Source organism: Heptranchias perlo, chromosome 21 (genome assembly GCF_035084215.1).
Source record: "Heptranchias perlo isolate sHepPer1 chromosome 21, sHepPer1.hap1, whole genome shotgun sequence".
NCBI classification, from domain to species: Eukaryota; Metazoa; Chordata; class Chondrichthyes; order Hexanchiformes; family Hexanchidae; genus Heptranchias; species Heptranchias perlo.
In genome coordinates, this window is record NC_090345.1 from 7,257,893 (window position 1) to 7,285,050 (window position 27,158).

The 27,158-nt window shown below is 45.1% G+C and overlaps 1 protein-coding gene across 5 annotated transcripts in view; it reads left to right on the top strand.

Moving 5' to 3' along the window:
• Positions 1-9,844: 9,844 nt before the first annotated feature.
• r3hcc1l (R3H domain and coiled-coil containing 1-like) overlaps positions 9,845-27,158 on the top strand; it is a 128,228-nt gene continuing 110,914 nt past the window's right edge. For 4 of the 5 annotated variants that reach the window (XR_010966640.1, XM_068002040.1, XM_068002043.1 and 1 more), the window contains exon 1: positions 9,845-9,899. The gene's annotated coding sequence lies outside the window, so the exon portion shown is untranslated. Of the gene's footprint in view, positions 9,910-27,158 lie in introns of all 5 variants that reach the window. The other variant, XM_068002041.1, reaches the window with a different exon arrangement.

A 27,158-nucleotide genomic window follows, 5' to 3' on the forward strand; every position in this document is an offset into this window, starting at 1 on the left:
TAGATGACAGCTTATTATATTTTAACTTGGTGAGAAATGTAACTGAAGCCTTCATCGACTTTGAAGGGATGGACGTGTAGCAAACCAATTTGGACCCAGAATTCAACCACTAATAACCCACCAATGAAATTGGCAGCCTTGGACAGCTTGACATGATACGTTTGATAATGTGATTTTGTTAGCAAGTCGCCAATTATGAAAAAATCACAGTCTTTATTCCACCTGTTAGAGTTATAGCCATAATTTGTGCCTATTGTCTTTTGACAATACCTGGTGTATCCATAACAAAAGGTCATTTAAGCTTAGAGGAAGGAGTGAAATGTCTGCACTAAATATTTTTGCTTTAAAATAACATCATTAGAGGACTCCAGTGGATGCACGTACAGTATATTGTGTATTAATAATAGGGTAATAATTGTAGGAAATTTTAATTATCCACAAATAAATTGGCATAGGGAAAATGTTTGTGGTGAGAAAGAACTGTTTTCTCCATCAATGTGTTGCTACTCTAACAAGGAAGGAAGCATTACTTGACTTGGTTCTAGGAAACAGAGTGAGGTGACTTAAAAATAAGGGAACATTTGGGAAGCAGTGACCACAGTATAGTTCAGTTCAATGTAAGAATAGAAAAGGGAAAAGAGAATCTGAAGACAAGGTTACTCGACTGGTCAGAAACAAATTATAGTAAGATCAAAAGGGATCTTGCCCAGATTAAATAGAAGGAAAAATTGGAAAATGGTTAGCAATGGGAAATATCTAAACAGGAGATGGAACGAGTACAAATCAGGTATAGTAAGGAGAAAAGAGAGAGTGTCATAAACTGGGTTCAATGGATGAATAGGGAGATTACATCAAATCTGTAAATAAACAAAGCGTTTAGCATTTAAAGGGTAGATAATAAACAAGAAATCCAGAACAAATTAAAGAATGTATGGGCCCCGTCAGTCTCCTGCTGGAACCCAGCCAGAAGTGTTAGCTGGCCATTGGGCGGGAGTGGAATTTCAGGCATCAGCAGGCCACTGCTGGGGACCCAAAGGAGTGGTCTCCAGCAATCAGGTGAGTGCTTAGAAGGGGGGTCAGGAGGACATTGCGGTTGGGGGAGGGAGAGGGAAGCCCCGGGCAGGGAAGGCCTAAGGTTTCCTTGTGGGTAGGAGTTGCCAACTCTGGTTGGGTGTATTCCTGGAGATTTCATCACATGACCCTCCGCCTCGAACCATCCCACCCCTACACTTCCACCATTGGTCCATCCTCCGTGTGCACCGCTTTCCCAGGGCCAATTGGAAAGGGAACAGACTCTTTGTTACCCAATTGGATTAATCGTGACTGTTAGTGAGTCAGCTTTTATCCCCCATCTCCAATATTTTTATAACTAATAAATGAAAGTGTTCAAAGAAAATGATAAAAACACAATTTTGTTTAATGCCCCTATGAGTCTTCTCCCGGGTTTTACTCGCAGCAGTGTCCTAGAGGTTAACCTTCAATTCCTAGAGACTCCAGGACAATCCTGGAGGATGGGTCAACCCTACTTGTGGAGTCATGCTAAAAGGGCCATGTAAAAATTACATAATTTTCTGGGCCTCTTCCGCCCCAGACCTGCTCCCCGTCAGGTTTTACTGACAGGTCCGGCACTGAACAGAACTGCTGTGATTTTTTTAGTTACAATTGCGTTGGGGTCTTAATTGCGTCATGGGACTCAAGATCCCTGCCTGCCAGCGGTGGGCGTCTCAGCGCCTCCAAAACGTGCGTGGTTAAAATGGCGGCAGGCGGGAGCGCGGTGGTAAGTACTCTACAGTTATTTTAACCACCCGTCGGACGAGCACGGTTCAAATCGGAGCGCTATGGGATGAAATTACTAAGCAACGGAGAAACAGGAGTTAGTCAGGTCCAGTCAGGGTGGATTGCTAAAAGGCAAGTTATACTTGAACCAACTTTATAGAACTCTTTGAAGAAATAAAAGAAGAAATGCAATGAAGATCATTTAAATGGATTTTTAAAAAAGCATTTGATAAGGTAAAACATAGAGACTTATGGAGTTAAGGGTTGGGGGGGTGGGGGAAGCACATGGGTAAAGAGATGGTTGGAGCAGAAAAAGCAAAGGGTGTGGATAAATAGGAAGTTTTCCAGACCGGAAAGACGGAGCGAGTGATGATGCAATGAGGTCTCTTTTTTATTATACACCGAAATAATCTAGATTTAGGAACTTGGGGAACAATGTTGAAATTTGCTGATTTTACCAAATTGGGGGGTTTGGCAAATTATGCTGAAGGTCGTGGGAGACTAGAGGAGGGCATTAATAGGCCGGCAGAATGGGCAGATAGGGGGCAGATACAGTTCAATGTAGAAAAATGTGAAGTATAACATTTTGGAAGTAAGAATAGGGAAAGGCCTATGGGAAGATTTTAGACGGAGTAGAGGAGCAGAAGAACCATGGTGTGCAGATACACAGGTCACTAAAGGTGGCAGCACAAGTAAATAAGGGAATACAAAGGCAGACACAATCATTTGTTTTGTATCTAGAGACATAGAATACAAAAGCAATGAGATAATGTTAAACTTAAAGGAGAACTTACTTAGTAAGGTGTTGGCTGCAGTATTGTGTACAGTTTTGGACTCCCCATAATGGGAAGGCTATAAAAGCAATGGAAAAGGTGCTGTGTGGATAGATTAAGATGTGACCAGGGATGAATGGCTGCAGTTATGAAGAGTGACTTGAGAATTCTTTAGCACAGAGGATTGTTAGAATGTGGAATTCTTAGTGATGCATCTAAGAGACAGCACTTCCAGCAGATAACATGGAACGGATATATCACAATATATTGAACAACTGCATAGCTGCACTACAATAAGTAAGGGTGGACGTAAGAGAGAAATCCTCCCCAGAGTCATAAACTGCTGTATCCTACTGTTGCAGATATATTTAAGTAATGTGGATAATTCCCAAAATTGGACCTAGAAAGTGAAGATGCATGTACCAATGTGAAAGTCAAGGTATTTTTTTACAACAACAACTTGCATTTATACAGCGTCTTTAATATAGTAAAACATCCCAAGGCGTTTCACGGGAGCAATTATCAAACAAAATTTGACACTGAGCCACATAAGGAGATATTAGGACAGGTGACCAAAAGCTTGGTCAAAGAAGTAGGTTTTAAGGAGCGTCTTAAAGGAGGAGAGAGAGCTAGAGAGGCGGGGAGGTTTAGGGAGGGAATTCCAGAGCTTAGGGCCTAGGCAGCTGAAGGCACGGCCGCCAATGGTGGAGCGATTAAAATCAGAGATGCGCAAGAGGCAAGAATTGGAGGAGCGCGGAGATCTCAGAGGTTACAGAAATAGGGAGGGGCGAGGTCATGGAGGGATTTGAAAACAAGGATGAGAATTTTAAAATTGAGGCATTCCTGGACCAGGAGCCAATGTATGTACATAGAATGTACAGCACAGAAACAGGCCATTCGGCCCAATTAGTCCATGCTGGTGTTTATGGTCCACATGAGCCTCCTCCCACCTCTCTTCATCACACCCTATCAGCATATCCTTCTATTCCTTTCTCCCTCATGTGTTTATCTAGCTTCCCCTTAAATGCATCTACCAATATTACCATTTAACCACAGATTTACCAAAGTCTTGCCTTAATTTTCCTTTGAATCTGTTAAAACTCACCAGCTAGTCTAAAATAATATCAGGGAATTCTCTATTGGTGCTAACGCAATGAAGGGGAGATTTGTTGACAACTCAGTCACATCTTGTTATTCTCCACTAATGCCTGACTGCTGAATATATAACATTCAACCAATCTGAACGCTGCATTTCCAAATACTATGATTAAAAAAAAATCTAAATATAAGAGGGAAATTTTTACATAAGTGTTTAGAGGGATAAAAAAAAGGTCACAGGGCCCAACAAACCTGTCTTCGGCCCCTAATCAATCCCACTTAACTGCTTTCTCACCATCTTCCTCAATTCCTGATCTCTCTGCAAATGCATCTAATTGTCTCTTGAACCCATTACACCATCTACTTCAATATCTTTCCCTGGTAATTTATTCCACAACTCCCATCAGCCTTCGGTGAAAATGTTCTATCCAACACCCCTTCTTAATTTTAACACCCTAATTTGTTTTACCTACCATTTGAACATCGATTTTGTTAATTTCACTCACGAATTAAAAGCAGTAACGCACTGTCACATACACTACATTCTTGCTACCTTTGAGCCACCTTTCCACACCCAGTGAACTAAAACTAGTAACATATCACTAACATACTGCATGTTTGTGTCACTTCATATATTATTTTGTAGCTTGCAATGCTCAGTTATGGGGCACAAGCCTTTTCTTCCCTCGTCACATCATTCACTGAATTGTGGCGGCATACTTGGGATGCTTGTGAACTACAGGTTTATAAGACGATGGAAGGAATTGATTGTGTTCCAGTTAACAGTTTATTCCAATTAAATACGTTAGGGAGGCCCAGGAGTCTCGGTCTCAAGTTGTACAAGGCCAGATCTTGATTAGATGTCAGGAGGTGGTTCTTTTCCCAGAGAATGGTGAACCTCTGGAACAGGCTGCCGGCTCGTGCGGTGGACGCCAATTCGCTGAATTCCTTCAAGCGGGGGCTGGACCTGTTTCTGGCTGGGGCGGAGATCCCCTCGTACAAGAGGTCGGTAATGTGAAGCATAGAATTCAGGGCCAGAGTGATCCCCTGAAGTAATTCCGATCGCCAAAGGGGGTCGGAGAGGAATTTCCCAGATCGGGCCTAGGTTTCTTATCTGGTTTTTCGTCTGTCCCAGGAGATCACATGGCGTGGGGTGAGAAGTGAACATTTTGTGGTACACAAGGTATCGCAAATTGCGTGGGACAGGCTGGATGGACCAGGGGGTCTTTTCCTGTCCCTCATCGTTCGTATGTTCGCATGTTTGTATGTGCTGTGAGGGACTGACTGTTTCATCAGAGTGGCAAGTTCCAGTACAAGCTTCTCCGCTTTGGACTGATGGTGTTTGGTTGACAGAGAAGGCTCTGCCACCTCTAATGTTGTCGAGTTGCTGAGGATAACAATATTGCCATCTGACATTGCTCTGCTGTAAGTGAATGGGCCAGAGTGAGATTAGTACACAGCTCCTTCAGGATGGATGAAATCAGTGACAGACAGCAAGGTGTTAGCTGACTTGCCAGCACCCTCGAATTCTTCTTTAGGGAGCCCAGTACTGGAATGTTACTTTTCCTCCATAAAATCAGCTGTGACACGGACATTTTTTTTCTTCGATTCAGAGGTCTGGAGTGATGTCTTTATACATGTTAGAACAACAACAACTTGCATTTATATAGCGCCTTTAACATAGTGAAACATCCCAAGGTACTTCACAGGATCAATTCTGGTTCATTACTACTTTACCATATTGCCAAGAATAAGATAACATCGGAAAGGGAGTAAACACAAAATAAAACCTTTGACGGTTGTTTTAAAATTTCGGACATATGTCCCAATGGCCCAATGACAAAATGGTGCCCTTGAAATTATATTGAGTTGTGCATTTTGTAATTTTTTAAATATACATTTGCCTCAGGCTGAACCAGACTGTTTAAAACCTTGGGGCTAGAAATTGGGCCGTGCAGCGCCCGTTGTTTCGGCGCTACGCGACCTCCCAAAGTGCCAAGATGGCGTCTTGGCCGAGGCCATCTTGGTATAGGTATTAGCACATGTGCAAATACCAAACATCGGCAGCATGTAAAGTAGGGAGAAAATGCGTACAATCAGTGAACAATACTGATTTAAAGTGATAGACACCATTTTGGGATTTAATACTCAACTCAATGCACAGTCTTAACCACGCACACCTGAACATGTCTTAGACGGCCTGGAGGAGCCCCCCTCCCCCACCCTCTCAGCCCGTAGTATTCAAAGGGGCCATGCAGGTGTTGCAGGTTAGTTGCTGAATTATTGCTTCTGGCTGCTGGTGGAATAGGAAGTGTTTTTTTGAAGCTCCCTATACTTACTGAGAGTTGCTACAGTACATTTGAGGGTGGTTTGTCAGGTACTGCCTTAGGGTTTGGAAAGTTACAACCGTGGTTGAACAACATTCCTGGCAACCATGGGTGGTCTGCTAGGGCTCCCACTGGGCATTGAGCATGACTGGGAGCATGCAGAGAGGCCACGCAGAGCAGGTCAAGCTGTGAGAAGAGGGAGGAGGAGGAGGCACAGGGCACTCAGCAGGAGGTCGTATCCAAGGCACACGAACAACAGGCACTAAGGGGATGCACAAGGATGAATAGTTCTGTTCTATTTCCATAATTTGATTTGTTAATTGATAAATGTGACTTTAAATTTGCATTTGGTGCTGGTTTTTATTTGTGCAATGAGCTGAGGGGGAAAGCAAAGTGTAATCAGATGAGGGGGCAATTTGATGGTCATGTGGGAGCGGACAGGTGGGGAGTGTAGGACTGTTGGTGAGAAAGGGGGATATAGTTGACATTATTGATAGCGGGCACGGATCAGGCGAGCATGCAGAGACCTTGCAGACAAGGCGTGTGTTCCCTGTTGCACCCTTGCGTCTTCCTCCACTTCCTCCTCCGGTTCCTCCCCCTTCTCCTCCTCAGCCTCTTCCTCCTCCTCCTCCACCTCTTCTCCGACCATCGATGGCAAGGGCTGGTCCCTCATGATGGCGAAGTTGTGCAGCATGCAGCAAACCACCACGAATCTTCCCTCCTGCTCAGCGGTGAACTGGAGGGCTCCTCCAGAACGGTCCAGGCAGCTCAAGCGGTGTTTGAGGAGGCCTATGGTGTGTTCCATGACATTGCATGGCTCTCATTATAAGCCTGCTCTGCAGTGTTTGTGGGTTCCTGACCAGAGGCATAAGCCACGGCGTGAGGGGATAGCCCTTGTCGCCCAGTAGCTAGCCTTTGACTTGCCGAGCCAGGTGAAAGATAGCTGGCACGTTGGACTGCCGCATAATGAAGATGTCGTGACTGCTCCCAGGGTAGCGGGCATCGACCTCCATGATTCGATGCATGTGGTCGCACACCAACTGCACATTCAGGGTGTGGAAGCCCTATTGGTTGACGAAGTCGGCCAAGTTGATATGTGGGGCACGCAGGGCAATGTGCATGCAGTCATTGGCACCCTTCACCATGGGGAAGCCAGCAAAGCGGGCGAACCCCTGTGCTCGCTCGTTCTGCTTGTCTCTGTCAAGAGGGAAGGTGCAGATCCCTCCTCCAAACTAGCCTCTAATGGACGCGCAGTGTCAGTATCTGAGCTGGTGGATGTGAGTGTCAGATCGAGTGACGGTGTGCCTTCAGTGTCCCCCTCCTCCTCCTCCTCCTCCTCCTCCTCTTCCTCCGTCAGTGCCGCCATGCGTTCTTGGGTATCTGCAGTGACAAAGGGAAACAGGTTGAGTTGTGGAGCGGGGAGAGGAGCAAGTAAGACGTGCGTGCCAACAGCATCTGCAGCACGTGAGTCAGAAAAGAATATGGGAGGAGGGAGATGTGGGAAACAAGAAGAAGCATTAGATATGCAGATACCCTCTTCAACAGGACCTCCAACGTGGCATGTGGTCACGGCTGCAGCAACGGCCCGGCCAATGATCCGAAGCACAGTCTCCTCCATGGGGGTGAGGACGTGAAAGCGTTCCTGTCCACCCTCAGGTCCCTCCTGCTGCCGGCTGTTATGCGCCACCTTCTCCTGCAAGACAGAGGACAGTGTGTCAGTGAGTATCCTGCCAGGTGTCTGGGTGATGTTCCTGTTGTGGTTGAATAGCAGCCAGTGTGTGTGACCTGTGAGTGGTGGTTGTGTGGCCTGCAAGTGTGGTACTATGTGCGGGTGAGATACAGCATGCCGAGTGCAGCATTACGTATGGCAGTGTTTGTTGGTGGGTGGGTGACGGGGAGTGTGATGCATAGAACAGTGGTGCAGTTGGTAGGATGTGTTACTTGACACTTGCATTCACTCACCTTGACCGTTCGTGTCAAATCATTGAACTTCTTTCGGCACTGCACCCAGTGCATTGACTTCCTGGGCCACAGCCTCCAATGCCTGTGGACCTGGAGTCTGGAGGGTCTCCTGCCACCTTGTGGGTACATGTTGGCCCTCCTTCCGTCCACCCCCTGCACCAGGACCTCCAGTGCATCATCGGAGAAGCGTGGGGGCCCGCTCTCAGCCGGTCCTGCCATCCTTCCGGCCATCTTTCCCTCCTCCAAGTGGACTGTGCAAGTCCCATTTAAAATGTGCACCTGCGCCTTTAAGAGGTGCAGGCTGCTGATGACGTGCGCTGGGCACGCCCCATTTCAAGCTTCCTCATTCTCTGTGCAGCCTCTCCGCAGCACGGGTAGCCCTGGCTGCACGGAATTATCATGGTAAGTAGCAGGCAGCTCAAAATTCACGTGCTGCCTGAGTAGGGGCCATCGGGCACAGGTTAATAACGGATTGCGCTACCCACGCTCGATAATAGGCCTTATCGAATTCCCCCCCCCCCCCCCCCCCCCCCCCCTTGGTATCCAATTCAACCCAGAGCTGAGCTTTGGACTCCTTATATGCTCTCCGTCATAAAGCTTGCCTACTTCTACCTCTGTCACATGGCTCGCCTTCATCCCAACCTCAGCACATCTGCTGCTGAAACCCTCATTGTTGCCTTTATCACTTCCAGACTCGACTATTCCAATGCTGTCCTGGCCAGCCTACCATCTCCCAACCTTTGTAAACTTTAGCTCATACAAAACTCTGTATGCTGGTATGCTGTGCCATTCCAGGTCCTGCTCACGCATCACCCCTGTCTTCGCTGACTGACATTGGCTCCCAGTCTCTCAAAACCTCAATTTTAAAATTCTCATCCTCATATTTTAAATCCCTTCATCATCTTGCCCCTCCCTATCTCTATAATCTCCACCAGCACAATAACCCTCTCCCAACTCTCCATTTCTCTGATTTGGCCTCCAGTGCATCCCCCATTCCCTTCGGCCCACCATTGGACGTGCCTTCAGCTTCCTCGTCCCCACGGCCTGTAATTCCCTCCCTAAATCTCCCTGCCTCTCCACCTCCATTAAGACTCTCTTTGAAACCCACCTCTTTGACCAAGCTTATGCTAACCCCTCCTAATATCCTTCTTCGGCTCGGTATTTTATTTTTAATTACCTGTCTGGGACATTTTCCTACTTTAAAGGTGCTATACAGATGCAAGTTTGTGTTGTAACTATAAATTAAAATATTAAATTAAAATATAAGTATAATATTAAAGGAAGAATGTATGCCTTTAAAATAGGGACTAAATTATGATGCTTGTCCTGGTGGAATTATACTCCCCTCTAACCCCACATCACTTCAAGATTACACTCAGTCTGCTCCCTCTGCATGCAATGGTGCAGGAGATTGACTCGTTCACGTATGTGTGTATATGCATATATTTTTCCCCATAACTGCAAAACTCAGCTCGTATACGCTTTCTAGTGCATACTTATGTCAAATGTACATTTCAAGGAAAATTGCCCATTCATTCCTATGCAAAAGAATGTATTGTCAAATAAACAAGGTTAATGAATGTACACCCATTGATACCATGACAGATGCTCATCAGTTACTTGCTGCTTTATGTAGCATAATGTGGAGATGCCGGTGATGGACTGGGGTTGACAATTGTAAACAATTTTACAACACCAAGTTATAGTCCAGCAATTTTATTTTAAATTCACAAGCTTTCGGAGGCTTCCTCCTTCCTCAGGTGTTCACTATAACTTGGTGTTGTAAAATTGTTTACAATTATGTAGCAGAGGTACAATAATCAGAGCTGAACTACAACTCCCAGAATCCCACGGCCCAGATGCGTAAAACGTCTTGACGTCACTGAGGAAGCGTAGAAGCGCGCTGACGTCTGGTTGTCAGTCTGCTCGGGCTGGTGCTTGGAGACGGAAGCTGGATCGTGAGGTAATGAGGGGTAAGGGCCCGAGTCTCTGCCGGTTAATGGGTTTGTTATTGTTATATTCGCCCTTAATGTGTCGTGGTGCGTGGGCTGCGGCCTTGTGTTTGGGGTGTTTGCGTGTGAAGCTTGCCCGCACTTGGGTCGGGGCAGCCCTGTGAGGAGGAGGAGGAGGAGGGGGAGGGGGGGGGGGGAGGGGTGACATTAGTGTCTGGGGCAACCTGGGGGATATCAGTGTCTGGGGCAACCTGGGGGATATCAGTGTCTGGGGCAACCTGGGGGCATATCAGTGTCTGGGGCAACCTGGGGGCATATCAGTGTCTGGGGCAACCTGGGGGCATATCAGTGTCTGGGGCAACCTGGGGGCATATCAGTGTCTGGGGCAACCTGGGGGCATATCAGTGTCTGGGGCAACCTGGGGGCATATCAGTGTCTGGGGCAACCTGGGGCATATCAGTGTCTGGGGCAACCTGGGGGATATCAGTGTCTGGGGCAACCTGGGGGATATCAGTGTCTGGGGCAACCTGGGGGATATCAGTGTCTGGGGCAGCCTGGGCTGGGGTGGGGGATATCAGCGTCTGGGGCAGCCTGGGCTGGGGTGGGGGGATATCAGTGTCTGGGGCAGCCTGGGCTGGGGTGAGGGATATCAGCGTCAGCGGCAGCCTGGGCAGGGGTGAGGGATATCAGCGTCTGGTGCAGCCTGGGCTGGGGTGAGGGATATCAGCGTCTGGGGCAGCCTGGGCTGGGGTGGGGGATATCAGCGTCTGGGGCAGCCTGGGCTGGGGTGGGGGATATCAGCGTCTGGGGCAGCCTGGGCTGGGGTGGGGGATATCAGCGTCTGGGGCAGCCTGGGCTGGGGTGGGGGCTATCAGCGTCTGGGGCAGCCTGGGCTGGGGTGGGGGCTATCAGCGTCTGGGGCAGCCTGGGCTGGGGTGGGGGACATCAGTGTCTGGGGCAGCCTTGGTTGGGGAGCTATTGGGAGGAGGGAATATCCATGTATGGGGCAGCCTGGATGGGGGTAGTAACAGTGCCTGGGGAATGCTAAATGTAAGGAATCTTACAACACCAGGTTATAGTCCAACAGTTTTATTTGAAAATCACAAGCTTTCGGAGATTATCTCCTTCGTCAGGTGAGTGAGTGAATGAGAGGTTCTCAAATCGCATATCTTATATTAGGCTGGGACACGATCACGCCAATCAAAAGGTGTCATTGGTGTTCAGATAGGTTAGCCACAGAAAACAGTACATCCCAGTATACTGAATACACAATGGGTCAAATTACACAGACAAAGAGAGAAAGAGACCCGAAAGGCAGAGAGAGAGAGAGAATGTCCAGTTGTATTAAAAACAGCTAACTTTTTTTTTCCCTGCTGGTGGGGTTACGTGTAGCGTGACATGAACCCAAGATCCCGGTTGAGGCCGTCCTCATGGGTGTGGAACTTGGCTATCAATTTCTGCTCAACGATTTTGCGTTGTCATGTGTCTCGAAGGCCGCCTTGGAGAACGCTTACCCGAAGATCGGTGGCTGAATGTCCTTGACTGCTAAAGTGTTCCCCGACTGGGAGGGAACCCTCCTGTCTGGCGATTGTTGCGCGGTGTCCGTTCATCCGTTGTCGCAGTGTCTGCCTGGTCTCGCCAATGTACCATGCTCTGGGGCATCCTTTCCTGCAACGTATGAGGTAGACAATTGGCCGAGTCACAGGAGTATGAACCATGTACCTGGTGGGTGGTGTCCTCTCGTGTGATGGTGGTATCTGTATCGATGATCTGGCATGTCTTGCAGAGGTTGCCGTGGCAGGGTTGTGTGGTGTCGTGGACGCTGTTCTCCTGAAAGCTCGCTCACCTGACGAAGGAGATAATCTCCGAAAGCTTGTGATTTTCAAATAAAACTGTTGGACTATAACCTGGTGTTGTAAGAGTCCTTACATTTGTCCACCCCAGTCCATCACCAGCATCTCCACATCATGGAGAATGCTAGGGTAACATCTGGGAGAGGGGCTATAAGGGGACATTTGAATGAGGGTGGAGGGAGGAGCATATCTGTGTCTGGGGCAGGCCAGGACAGCCTGGAGGGTATTGGAGAGATTTCAGTCCCTGGAACAGGTCAGCACAGTATAGCCTGAGGGAGGGGTGGGTGGGGTGGTGGGGGGGGAATGGTGAGATATCAGTGTATCGGGGGCTGGAACGTTAAGGTAGTTCAGGGGAGTTGTCCCTTTTTGATGTCATTAAAGATGAACTGGTTTTGCAATATAAAAATTGGGGAAACTTAGTTTTACAGGAGAGAGTCATGTGTTTGTCATCAAAATCAAAAGTACTGAAAGTAGTTCTGTCAGCATCTGTAAATAAATATTGATGTTTTGGACAGAGACTTGACTAGAACCTGACAAAGGATCTGGATCTGAAAAAATAATCCACCTTTTCCCTGCAGATTCTGATGGACCTGCTGTGTATTTCCAACATTGTACAGGTTTTTGTACCTTTTACCTCCATTGTTGTGACTTGGATTTCAGTAATGTGTGTGAAAATTTTGTGGATATATATCCAGCAGTATAATAGATTTTATCTTTGCAAACTTGGGTTTGCATCTGAAGAGAACATTTTATTACAGTGAGGTACAGGTCTGTCACTGGTGAGAGCAAGTTGAGTGATTTATGTTAAGAATATTGCACAAGAAGTGTATTGTCTGACTTTAAAGCTTATTAATATTAAGTGGGGTATCAATGTGCTCAATAAACTTAGTAACAACAGGAAGCAGATTGTAGTCCTGATCTCACTCTCTGATATACTGAATCAAAATAAATAGTTAGAGGTGTAATGTTTTTGTAATAAAGCTGTTTTTCTCATTTTGTTCATAAATACACAAAGCAATGGCTAACAGTGTCCATCGCATTACTTATGTGTGACATGGCCCTTCTAACTTCTGTCCTTTCTCAAGATGTTTGCAATTATTTTTTGCACGAGGCCACTGACTCCAAGTAACAGTTTTTCAGGACTAAATAATTGCCAACTTTTCTCAGCTCCATATTTTAAAGAAATATATATAAACTGGAAAGATCTGTTCTGTTAATGACTGGTGGGACATGAGGCCAGTTGTTGATTAAGGCCTGTTGAGGTAAATGATCCTCCCTCATAATTAGAGGGCTTTTGGATCTTAAAGGGCACCTAATTTCTTGGGATGAATTTGCACTGCACTGTAATTAGCTTATCTTAGAATACATTTACGCTGCAGTGTAGTTAGCTTAACTTGGGATGCAATTATACGTGACTGTAAGTAGCTTATCTTAGGATGCATTCACACAGCAACTGTAACCAGCTTATGGTAGTGTGCATTTGGACTTCAATTGCATCGTTGGGGCAGAGTCAAACTCCGGAGTTATGCTACACATTTTAGCATTTGTTGCTAAGCAGGAATCACTTTGCATGTATGTTATATTTGTAGTACAGATGTACCCTTAGTTTATCTCACAGTATGTGATGTAGCAGGTAGCGTAGTGGTTATGTTACTGGGCTAGTAATCCAGAGGCCTGGACTAAAATCCAGAGTTACGAGTTCAAATCCCGCCAAGGCGGCTGGCGAATTTAAATTCAATTAATTAAATAAAAATCTGGAATTAAAATACTAGTATCAGTAATGATAGCCATGAAACTACCGGATTGTCGTAAAAACCCATCTGGAAACCTGCCGTCCTTACCCGGTCTGGCCTATATGTGACTCCAGACCCACAGCAATGTGGTTGATTCTTAATTGCCCTCTTAGGGATGGGCAATAAATGCCGGCCTTGCCAGCGACGCCCACATCCCGTGAACGAATAAAAAAAAAATTGTTTCCACATCTGTTCCATCACACATCCTGAATTTGTAATGCTTGTTGATAGGGTAACTGCCTTCATGATTTTTTTTCACAAACCCCTGTGTTTGGGATGTGAGTGGAGCTTGAAGAGTTGTTCAGTGTTCCAGTTATAGCTGTTGAATTCAAATACTGAAGCTGTCTCAATTCATATTGCTAGTTTTGTAAAGAAAATGGGGGAAGAACACATCTTCCAAACACCACCTTGGAAACGATAATGCTTTATCTCTGAGTCGTGAACTTAATGTTGATTCACCCTAGGGCTGAAATTTGGACCACATCTACTGTAAGAGATAAAAGGATACAGTTGGAATACAGTTGAGCTACATTTAGAAAATATGCAAAAGAAATGAGTTGTGTGAATTGACAGTACCTCGCAGTGCATGCAATTTGGTAAAGTGCAGAGTATCTGTAATGACCTATCTTTTCTAATGGATGTAAGTACAGTGGTTCAGCACACTAAATGGAATCTCATTCTTGCTGATTTATGTGGGAGTGCAAGTTCCTTCTTTTCATGGGGTTAGAAGAAATTGGTGGGTTTCTAAACTGGTGTAAGACTTTTGGATGTAATTAAATTTACATTATTTCAACTCCATATATTTAATACTGGTGGATGTTCCATGGCAGTGGTCACAGAGTTAGAGAACATGGTAGAAATTTGTGAGAGAGTGAAGTGAAGGAATATTCTGAGTGGCTCAAATTTTCCAGGTGCCAATCAGAAAGGTGTGCTGCGCTTTACACTCAAGGCTTTTAACATAACACCACAGGACGTCTGTTAGTAATGTTCCCTAGCAGTTTTTGGCCTAAAGCACGATTGCGATGCTTAGCTGCAAAGCTGTGTTTAACTGGCAATAAATACAGAAAATGCTGGAGAAGCTTAGCAAGTCAGGCAGCATCTGTGGAGAAAGAAACAGAGTTAACGGTTCAGGTCGAAGACCTTTCGTCAGAACTGGAAGATGTTAGAGTTAATAGTTTTTAAGCAAGTGCCGAGCCAGGGAACGACGGGGGTAGAGGGATTGGGGGGTGGGGAGGAAAGAACAAAAGGGAAGGTCTGTGATAGGGCAGGATTGATTAAATGACAAAAGGGAAGATGGTGCAAGGCAAGGAAGGTGGTAATGGGTCCTGTGTTTAACTTGCCCTCTCTTATTAAGGCCACTGCTCAAGTACTCCCTGTGGGAGGTATGGTCTTACTAAGCAAATCCAAGTAATTGTAGCTACCTCTAAACTCCTGTGGTCCAGAAGGCAGTAAATTTCAGGCTGCAGATCATAAGAACTCAGCATTAAATAATTGGCGCTCTGTTGAGATTGTTTTGCAAATGACTAATCTAGAGGTTGTCCAAGGGATATGCAGTGCAGATGAATGCTTATTTTTATATATTTTCACATCGTTCACCTGACGAAGGGGGAAGCCTCCGAAAGCTTGTGAATTTAAAATAAAATTGCTGGACTATAACTTGGTGTTGTAAAATTGTTTACAATTTTTATATAGTGTACAGTGCAAAGCATCTGATAAAGTTTCCCCATTTATAGGTAAGTAGCTTGTGCTTGGACCAATTCCATCCAAATCCAATACCTTAATGACCTTGCACTCTTGGAGAAATCATATTTGTAATATCTGGAATATATTATTCTGCTGTAGCCCTAAAAAGTGCCACATCCATTGAGGAATTTTTCTTGGTCCAAATGCAGTGAATGTGTGATTCTCTGTGGGCCATTCACCACAGCAGAAGTATCCAGCCTGTGTGTGCTAGGAGTTTCGCTTTTGTTACCTGGGGTGACATTGTAGCACACATTTCACTTTTTAATATAAAATTTAATTCAGAGAAAGAATACATTCATTCTGTGTAGCTATTGTTCAGTTTTGTTACATTAGCACATTCGGGATCTCATAAGGATACAGACACAGTGGGAACAAGGTGCTATTTCAAGATCAAGATAATTTGGTGATTGCCTCCAGTGTTTGGTTCGGGACCTCAAAGACATGTGACGGGAGAGAGTCTTGCAGGATTGGGTTGTTTTCCTTTGTTGAGCTTTAAGTGATTGGTGTTATCTTGCGGTCCCGTTCTTACTTGAGGCGATATGTACGGGTGGAAATTAAAGTTATGCTGACTCGAATGCAGTATAGATCAGTATTTGTCTGTTTGCTGAAAATCTGATTCATGAAAATGCCAAATTCCTCTATCGGAACATGTTTGCTTGCTCACTCCAAGGCTCTGATAGTGAGTGCACTGTTCAGTGTGGAATTGAGTGATAGAAACCAGGAAGGCCCCAGCTTCCTTTTCTCTGTCTGTGCTAAGTTAGCTGATCTCAGCCCAGTTGGTAGTAGATACTCTGCAGTTGGCCTCAGTGCACTAACTAGGGAGGCATGATGTGGAGATGCCGGTGATGGACTGGGGTTGACAATTGTAAACAATTTTACAACACCAAGTTATAGTCCAGCAATTTTATTTTAAATTCACAAGCTTTCGGAGATTTTCTCCTTCCTCAGGCAAATGTTTCAAGAGCTCCTTGAAGCCTACGCATTTATACATATAGAACAATACATGGTGTTTACAGACTGCCCCTGCAACTGCCCGTTGCCAAGGCAATCACCGTGTTCAGACAGAGAGGTGTCACCTGCAGAACCCCCGAATACACATTCAACAAAAAAACAAACAGGGAAAAAAAACAGAGAAAAAAAACACAGAGAGAGGCAGAAACATCCGGAAGGCAGAGAGAGCCAGCAAATGACCCATTATATTAAAAACAGATAACATTTGTTCGCTGGTGGGGTAACGTGTAGCGTGACATGAACCCAAGATCCCGGTTGAGGCCGTCCTCATGGGTGCGGAACTTGGCTATCAATTTCTGCTCGACGATTTTGCGTTGTCGTGTGTCTCGAAGGCCGCCTTGGAGTACGCTTACCCGAAGGTCGGTGGATGAATGTCCATGACTGCTGAAGTGTTCCCCGACTGGGAGGGAACCCTCCTGTTTGGCGATTGTTGCGCGGTGTCCGTTCATCCGTTGTCGCAGCGTCTGCATGGTCTCGCCAATGTACCATGCTCTGGGGCATCCTTTCCTGCAACGTATGAGGTAGACAACGTTGGCCGAGTCACAGGAGTATGAACCATGCACCTGGTGGGTGGTGTCCTCTCGTGTGATGGTGGTATCTGTGTCGATGATCTGGCATGTCTTGCAGAGGTTACCGTGGCAGGGTTGTGTGGCGTCGTGGACGCTGTTCTCTTGAAAGCTAGGTAGTTTGCTGCGAACGATGGTCTGTTTGAGGTTGGGTGGCTGTTTAAAGGCGAGTAGTGGAGGTGTGGGGATGGCCATAGCGAGGTGTTTGTCCTCATTGATGACATGTTGAAGGCTGCGGAGAACATGGCGTAGTTTCTCCGCTCCGGGGAAGTACTGGACGACAAAGGGTACTCTGTTGGTTGCGTCCCGTGTTAGTCTCCTGAGGAGGTCTATGCGATTTTTTGCTGTGGCCCGTCGGAACTGTCGATCGATGAGTCGAGCGTCATATCCCGTTCTTACTAGGGCGTCTTTCAGCGTCTGTAGGTGTCCATCGCGTTCCTCCTCGTCTGAGCAGACCCTGTGTATTCGCAGGGCCTGTCCATAGGGGATGGCCTCTTTGACGTGGTTAGGGTGGAAGCTGGAAAAGTGGAGCATCGTGAGGTTGTCCGTGGGCTTGCGGTAGAGTGAGGTGCTGAGGTGCCCGTCTTTGATGGAGATTCGTGTGGGATAACTAGGGAGGGGGGAGAAAGCAGTAAGGACTCCTGGTTCTGATTACTGTCCAGTGAGCCCTGCTGGAAATTGTGCATGTGCGGACATTGGTTGAGGACAGGATTAGGCTCAGCAGCGATGATCCCCAGCTGCATAGCCTTAAAGCAATTCACTGCTCACACGTGAAGAACAACCATTCAATCGAGATACCAGAGGTTGAGGAGTCAGAATCTTATGGAGCGGAGGGAGAAAAGTGTTTTGAAGTGGGGAGAGAAGAGGGGGAAACATATAACTTGCAGTTAATGTTTGCCTGCATTTGAACCTCCACCACAATATGCATTTTTCTTTTGATCATTTGGCACTTTGCAGGCACTCATTATCACAGCTTCTTTGCCTGTGCAAGTTCTTTGCTCTGACACGACAACAGACATTTTTAATAAACAGTACTGAAAGTACTGTCCGTATTCAGTGAAAACCTGCTGAGATCAGGCCCTTAACTATCATTGTTTTGTCACAAAAAAGACTCTTTTATTCCTCACTTCTCAGTGAGAGGCAAATCTTTGCATGCAAACTTTTGAGTTATTTTTCATAACTGTTTTGATTATAGTAAACCTATTGAAGGTGCAAAGGTGACTCTCTAGTTTCTCTCCCATCTCTCCCCGTGCCCTCTTTGAGCTCATCTCATCTATGAGGCTTACCTCCTACTGTCTTGGCCGCATTCCCACTAAGCTACTGCCTACCCAACATCAATTACTGGCTCCCGTGGTACCCGACGTTGTAAATAGTTCCATCTCCTCAGACACTGTTCCCTCCATTTCAAAACTGCCATCAACACCTCAAAAAACATACCCTTGACCTTGCAAATTATTGTCCCATCTCCAACCTCCCATTAAAAAGTCCTTGAACATGTTGCCTTCCAAATCCATGCTCGTTTTCTCGCAATTCTCTTTGAATAGCTCCAATAAAGTTTCCTTCCCTCTTACTGCACTGAAATGGCCCTAATCAAGGTCACAAACGACGTTCTCTGTGACTGTGGTGCGTTATCGCTGCTTGTCCTCCTCAACCTCCTGACCAGATGGGAGGCTGGCCGGAAGAGCATTGGAATAGTTGAGTCTGGAGGTACAAAAGCATGGATGAGGGTTTCAGCAGCAGATAAGCTGAAGCAGGGACGGAGACGGGCAATGTTATGGAGATGGAAGTAGGCAGTCTTTGTGACGGAGTGTATATGGGGTTGGAAGCTCAGCTCAGGGTCAAATAGGATGCTGAGGATGTAAACAGTCTGGTTCAGCCTGTGACGGTGGCCAGGGAGGGGGATTGAATCAGTGGGAATGGAGTTTGTGGCGGGGACCAAAGACAACGGCTTTGGTCGTCTTAATGTTTAATTGGAGGAAATTGTGGCTCATCCAGGGCTGGATGTCGAACAAGCAGTCCGACAGTTTTTACACAGGGTCACAAACCACAAGCTGCTCCCTCCTGATCCACAATTACTGTCCTGGCCTCATTCCCACACAGTCGTCTGACTGACGGAGATAAGCATCTTCTCACAGTGAGTGGATCCGGCCCCTTTAAGGTTCCTGTCTAGAACGGGACAGTCCCGAGTGTGATGGATCCTGTGTGATGTGTAGCTCTCAGTGAGATATGTCAGTGGTGTCCGAGTCACTGTAAATAAATGACAATCATTGTGTTGCCCGGTTCTGGCGGCCAACATAAAAGGGAATCCAAAAATCTTCCACAGGCATGTAAACAGTAAATGGGTAGTAAGAGGAGGGGTGTGGCTGATCAGGGACCAAAAAGGAGATCTACTCATGGAGGCAGTGGGGTTGGCCGAGGTACTAAATGAGTACTTTGCATCTGTCATTACCAAGGAAAAAGATACTGCCAGAATCTCAGTAAAGGAGTATGACCTTCCCTCCATCATAAGGTCAGAAATGGGGATGTTCGCTGATGATTGCACGGTGTTCAGTTCCATTCACAACTCCTCAAATAATGAAGCAGTCCGAGCCCGCATGCAGCAAGACCTGGACAACATCCAGGCTTGGGCTGATATGTGGCAAGTAACATTCGCACCAGACAAGTGCCAGGCAATGACCATCTCCAACAAGAGAGAGTCTAACCATCCCCCCTTGACATTCAACGGCATTACCATCGCCGAATCCCCTACTATCAACATCCTGGGGGTCACCAGGTTAATTAGAGGACAGACTGCCTTTTTTCTACTTTGTGAAAGAAATTTGCACGTGTGAAATCAGTAGTGCGATGGAAGTGTCTCCAAAATTTTAAATATTTCAACGTGGGTCTTGAAGTTAACATCACTTTATAAGTAATATCACGTATGGTAAACAGGATGTTCTGAAGAATCAAATTTACATACCTTACAACTGGATGCATAAATGCAGATAGTATTTAATAGGAAACAATACTAGGGTGGGGGAGGGATGAAGTAATTTTAATCTGAAGTACCGTCCTCTCCAACCATTACCCCAAAATCTATGGGTGGAAAGTCTCAATTTTGCCACCCTTTAAAGCAGCATCATGGAGATCTGCTATGTTAAGTCTTCCCAATCGAAAATAGCCGCTTGGATGGAGATCCAAACCTGCCTGGTTGGAATTGAGGCAAATGGAGATCGTTGTCTGGATGTTAACTCTGTTGTTTGAACATAACATAACATAACAGCGCAGTATGGGCTAGAACTTGAGTTCCAACTGGTAGTGAGGTTTTTAGTTGCATCAGGTGTTCTCTGGGTGGACTGATTGGATCCCATCTTTAGGGAAAACTGGGCTCTGTGGACCTATAACCATAACACAGAGATTAATACAGATAATGGAGATAGTGTAAACATGTGTTGGATCACTTCTGAGTTGACACAAAATTGTCACCCTCTTGCAGAAACAGATGTAATAATTGGTTTATTTTATACCAGCAGGTGTTGTCTGGATGAGGTAGGTACCCTTCACCTGTAGTAGAATTCCTCGGGCATTGTTGTCATTAGGACTTGAGTACAATTAGAGGTGGAAGTGAAATTTTCACACTACTAATGGATCTCCTATGGTGTTACTCCTGGTGAGTCAGAGGATATGGTGGAAGTTTTTGAAAGATAATGAAGTAAGTGCATAGTGGCAATGTGTCTTTTGATTGGTTCGAATCAATCAGGGTAACTGGATGGTGTTAGTATTTTTAGATATACAATTGGTAAGTAGAAGATAAGAAAACAATGAATGGGGAAAGACTTGGTGGGGGAGGGGGCAGAGGAGGTATGTTGAGAACAACTCGGACCAGCTGATCTGTGAAGGACTCTGGATGGGTTGGAAATGACTCCAGACCAGTTGGGACAGGGTGGTAATAATCCCAGGCAAGTTGATTCAAGTTAAGCCATGTGACATCTGTTCTTGAAAGGTGTAACCTGATGGTTGATTGCCACACTTGGGCTGATTATAGGTGTTCATTTGAACTGTGAAAAGTCACCCAGCAACACAATTCCAAATTTTGTTCATCCAAACTTGGGTTGCATTTGTGGAGAGCATTTTGAGCTTGATAACATTGGAATGAAATATCAATAATTACATGTTTGTCACTGTTGGTATCCATGGTGGAAGGAAATTAAGGTGGTGATGAATTAAAAGTATCACAACCTTAGAGTGCATTGTAACAAAACTGTAGTGTATCGGTACCAATATGCTGAATATTGTCAAAAATGTTGGAGAATGTTTTCAGGGTACCCTGAAGATTCAGTCTCTGTACCCCACACTAATAATTTTTCAGCAGGATCAAGCATAATTAGCTGCTCCAATCTATTAGATCTCGACTTGTGTTTCTGAGGCTGTAGTAATCAGAAAATGCATTTTGCATCTGGACAGGTACAGCTAATACTTGGTGCAGCTTGTGGCTAAATGAGATGCTGATGACTGTGGAGCTCATTTATCATTTGAGATGAGAGAACCAGCAAAGGATGGAGTGTCTTTAAAGGGCCTTCAATAAAAGGTGCTTGACACACTTTCGCACTATTGATCGATGATCCAGGTTAGCTGAAATACAATGCATTTGGATCCCATTGTTAATGTAAGAAATTGCCCTGCACAATGTGGGTTAATAAATGCCGTTCCTGGATTAGGCTTTTAATATGCCTGTAACTGAATAAACAAGTTTAGAATGAAAATGCCCTGTCTTGGAAATCCTAACACAGCGCACTACAAAATGACAGGACACAGCTTTATGCCCATGATCTCTTGCATAGTGAGCTCCTGATCATAGTCATTTGTTTCCAGATGTGGAGCAGCAATGAAGCATTTCTTCACAGATAAATGAAGGATGAATTGAAGTGCAAGTGAGCCTGGGATGCACTCATTTGTTTCCTAGGATTTGGGTTTACATTAGAATTTAGGCTTGCTTGATGTACCATGTGAACTGGCACAGTGCTACACAGGAGGATCCCAGATTCGATCTCTTAGATGGTTTCAGACTGGGCAGTGGTATGAATGCAAAAATGTAGCCTTGGGCTGACTTTTGATCACTATTTAATGATCCCTGCTGGAAAGTACATATACACAATCATTGGTTGCGGCCTGGTTAAAGCTCATCCTGTGATTTTTCTTCTATTGGCCTCAAGTTGAATAGCTTGTTGACTCTCGCTGTTGTAGCTGTTCCAGTACAGCTACAACAGTGGCATCTACCTAACAATGTGGAAAATTGCCCAGGTATGTCCTGTCCACAAAAAGCAGGACAATCCAATCCAGCCAATTACCGCCCCATCAGTCTACTCTCAATCATCAGCAAAGTGATGGAAGATGTTGTCGACAGTGCTATCAAGCAGCACCTATTCACCAATAACCTGCTCACCCATGCTCAGTTTGGGTTCCGCCAGGACCACTCTGCTCCAGACCTCATTATAGCCTTGGTCCAAACATGGACAAAAGAGCTGAATTCCAGAGGTGAGGTGAGAATGACTGCCCTTGACATCAAGGCAGCATTTGACCGAGTGTGGCACCAAGGAGCCCTAGTAAAATTGAAGTCAGTGGGAATCGGGGAAAACTCTCCAGTGGCTGGAGTCATACCTAGCACAAAGGAAGATGGTAGTGATTGTTGGAGGCCAATCATCTCAGCCCCAGGACATTGCTCCAGGAGTTCCTCAGGGCAGTGTCCTAGACCCAACCATCTTCAGCTGCTTCATCAATGACCTTCCTCCATCATAAGGTCAGAAATGGGGATGTTCGCTGATGATTGCACAGTGTTTAGTTCCATTCTCAATCCCTCAGATAATGAAGCAGTCTGTGCCTGCATGCAGCAAGACCTGGACAACATCCAGGCTTGGGCTGATAAGTGGCAAGTAACATTCGTGCCAGGCAATGACCATCTCCAACAAGAGAGAGTCTAACCATCACTCCTTGACATTCAACGGCATTACCATCACTGAATCCCCCACCATCAACATCCTGGGGGTCACCATTGACCAGAAACTTAACTGGACCAGCCACATAAATACAATGGCTACAAGAGCAGGTTGGAGGCTGGGTATTCTGTGACGAGTGACTCGCCTCCTGACTCCCTAAAGCCTTTCCACCATCTACAAGGCACAAGCCAGGGGTATGATGGAATACTCTCCACTTGCCTGAGTAAGTGCAGCTCCAACAACACTCAAGAAGCACAACACCGTCCAGGATGAGTCACCACCATCAGCAGAGCACTGGACATAATTGTATGTGGGGTGGAGGGAAACCTTTCCATCAACTTCCACTTCCAAAATATTGCTGTTCTCTATCTCAGCTTCATTCTGCTGAAACCTTGATCATTGCCTTTGTGACTTCCAGATTCAGCTTTTTCAGTGCCCTGCTCACCAGTCCTCCGAGCTTCACGTTCCATGAAACCAACTCATCCAGAACTCCGCCGTTCCTCTCTTTCCCCGCACAAGGTCCCGCTGACATATTGTCCCGTTTTTGGTGACCTCCATCCAATTGGCTCCCTTTCCCACAACATGTTGGTTTCAAAACCCTCATCTCCAAAGCTCTTCATGGCCTCACTTCTCTGGATCTCTACAACTACCTCAAGCTCTCCATTCCTGCTCGCACCTTCTGCCCTTCCAAGTCCATGCGTTTTGCCCCTCCCCCTGCTCTGTAATTGGTATCAGCCATCTCATTCCCATATTCTGGAACACTAAACCCATCTGCCTTGCTATATCTCTTCCCAACCTCGAAAGCCTCCCTTTTTAAAAAAAAAAAGCTGCTCCTTCAACAACTCCATCAGTAGTCGACTCCCCCACCCACCCACCCTTGGTCTGGCCTGGCACACACTTGGAAAGCAGCTGAGGCCATTTGACTTACTTTATATAGTGCCTTTAACGTAGTTGTTGATGTTGGAAGCATAGGAGCAGATCTCCAACAAACTCTTGACGGTGTGAGAAACGGAAGATTTCGGGAGGAAGGAAACGGGTTGAAAATGATTAGAAGCACATAACACAAAAATGAAACTGAGGTTATTTGGAAAGTTACTGCACCATGTAAAATGATGTCCGACTTTGTCTGTTTGTCTTTGATTTTTAGACTTTATGTTCCTGATTTTTAAGTTTGCAGGTGGAAAGGCTACAACGGGCGTTCTAGTGCAAACTTTGTTTAAAATTTATAAAACAGCACACTTTGTTGGAGGGAGAACTGAGGGTAAATTAACTTTACAAATGAAAAAATTATACTTTAAATATTTGATGGACTGGAATCTTCGTGCTATGTCACTTGTACCCCTTAGGCATATTCGTTCAGCTGTTATTGGATTTATCTTGAATTGGTCTTTTCACTTATTTATTACGTTGCTGCCATTTTGACCCCTAAAATGTAACTGGATATTAAATTTTTTTTTAAATCTCAATTATTTTGGAATTGTATGGAACAAAATTGCTGCTGTTAGATTAATTTGCTTCTTGTTGCTTTTTACTAACACCTTAATTAACCTTTTCTGTTGAATTAATATTAACTCGCTTAACTGAAAATACTTAAAGGATATCGAACAGATCCTGTTCATTTATCAGGCTCTCATTCTCTTACATTGCCGTCGTTATTGCCACTTTCATGTCGCAGCTCAGCAGTAATGCAAAACATGGTGAGCGGTGCAAAGCGCCCATCGTGAGCTGCCTCACACTGCTAAAGCTTGACACCCCATGGAGTACAAGTCCAGTGTGGTGACAAACCTGGTTTAAAAAGCGCGCTCAGACCAGTACCTACATTGAAACCTAGCCTTCAGTAATGGCATATTTGGTGCGATTCCTGCCGCATCCTGATTCTCAAAACGTTCATGTCACCGCCAGACATCAGCTGTGGGACTGTGTTTGCAAAGGTGGGGAGAGAAAAGTTTCCTGAACATGATACAGTGAAAATGTCTTTGCATTGAAAATGATGCCGGATTCCTGTTCCTTCCCGACGATGGCAATAATCCTTGAGCATATCTTCATTGCCCCCACCCCTCCTCAAGCAGGAAGCCAGTCGAGGAATATCAAATTTTCTTGACCTGGCCTGCCATGTAAACAATGAATAATTCATTTTTAAATGGCCACATCTGTCTCTCTGCATTCAGTTGTGAAAAATAATAGTTGCGTGTTTTCTCTTCCCGATTCAGAATCTGATCTGGTAGTACGCACATTTGTTTTTGCGTTCTGGTACTGAGAGGAGGAGAGGTTAAACCGAGGCTCTATCTGTCTGTTCAAGTGATTGAATGTAAAATGCAGTTTTTTGAAGAAGAGCGGGGAGTTCTCCTGGTGTCCCAGCCAGCATTCATCCCTCAACCAACACCACCAAAACAATTAACTGGTCATTCATTTTATTGTTTGTGGGATCCTGCTGTGTACATATTGGTAGACATAACAGTAACTGTATTTAAATAAAACAATGGCATGAAGCGCTTTGGAATGTCTGAGGATGTGAATGATGCTATATAAATTCATGTCTTTATTTTTCTTTTACTGGTGATTCATTAAGATTAGCACTACAGAAATTATCACGGTTATTATAAACTTTTATATAAAGACCATTGGTAACCCATGTATTGGCACTTCAGCCCTTTCCTTTGTGGAAGGTGAAATGGAAGATGTGTTGTATTAAAATTTGGTTTTGGGTGAAACTCCTTTTTAAGGGATTTTTTTCTCTCTCCCATTTTCTTGGTCTTCCCATGCCAACCCATAGCTGTAAGAAGGCTTCATTAGCTTCTCTCTCCTCTGGAGAACGTTGGCTGGTGGACAATACTTTGCTCATCTCCAGCCTCCTACCCCTCCTTTTCCATCACAAACATTCTTGTCTTTGCTGATATTTTTCAATGCTGTGGTCATTGCTAGGATGAACTTTGTTTCTCCTGAACTCGAAATATGCTCTCCTGCGCTCCCGTCCTCTTCAGTGCATCCTTACTTTGTTTAAATCAAGAATCATTGCCTCAAATGCTCTCACTCATTCTTTCCTACGACATCAAAACTACACCGCTCCTTACCTCCCTCAGTCTTGCCTTCCTTCTCCAATTTGTAGTTCTAAAAACCCAAGCTTGATGTCACCTAACTACTTGTTGATTTATCTTGCCTTCTCTTACTCTTTTCAACCCTGGTAATGCCCTGCACAATGAGCTTTGCTCTTCATCAAAGATTTCTCCAGAGGAGGGCATCTAGCCAACTTGCTGCAAGGCTTCTGGGCTCCGACTGTGTAATTTGCTCATCAGTAAGTTCACACCATACTCGACTTCTGTCTAGATAACACATTAGATGCTTTCGCTTTGCGCAAAATTTCAAATATCATCTGTATATCCTGTGGGCCTTGGATTAAAAACAGGGCTCTTATTGAATAGCCTTTAGACATTGAAGATGATTAGATACATTAAATACTATTTATCCCATGTCATTTTGAGACTAGATCGCTGTACTATTTATTTAGATTAAGTAAGATTGCAATTATAAGACTGTTCCACCATCTCCTAAATACATTTTTAGCATTTCCCAGGGATTTGGCTTAGAATGAGTGCTGTCTGAAAATGAAGTGACTCTATATAACTTCTTAAAACAAGAAAAATAATCGTTTAAACATTTTTTTTAGATATCATGATGGCTGAGAGGGTAAAGGCATCTTTCAGTGCGATACTGAGACAAACATAGCTGGAGCCCCTTGTTGATCTTCAGTTGGTTGATCTTATTTGGTGCAACAGAAATAATAAGATTTGCATTTATATAGCACCTTATCGTATTGAATTATTTTAAAAGTGAGGTAAAGAAAGAACTTGCATTTATATAGCGACTTTCACATCCTTAGGACGGCCCAAAGCGTTTTACAGCCAATGAATGATTTTTGAATTGTAGTCACTGTTTATAATGCAGGAAACACGGCAGCCAATTTGCGCACAGCAAGGTCCCACAAACAGTAATGTGATAATGAAAAGATAATTTGTTTTAGTGATGATAGTTGAGGGATAAATATTGGCCAGGGAGAACTCTGCTTTTCTTCGAAATAGTGGCCGTGGGATCTTTTACATCTACCTGAGAGGGCAGACGGGGCTGCGGTTTAACACCTTATCCGAAAGGTGGATAACTTGTGTAAAGAAACGTGGCAGCTGTTCTGTGCTGGCAGCGTTCCATAATCAGCAATGAGATGAATGATATGTCTTGTGGTGGTGGTTGAGGGAGGAATGTTGGCCAGGTCACCGGGAGAACTCACTTCACTTCCCAAAGTACTTCCATGGAATCTTCAGTGTTCCCCCGAACCACAAG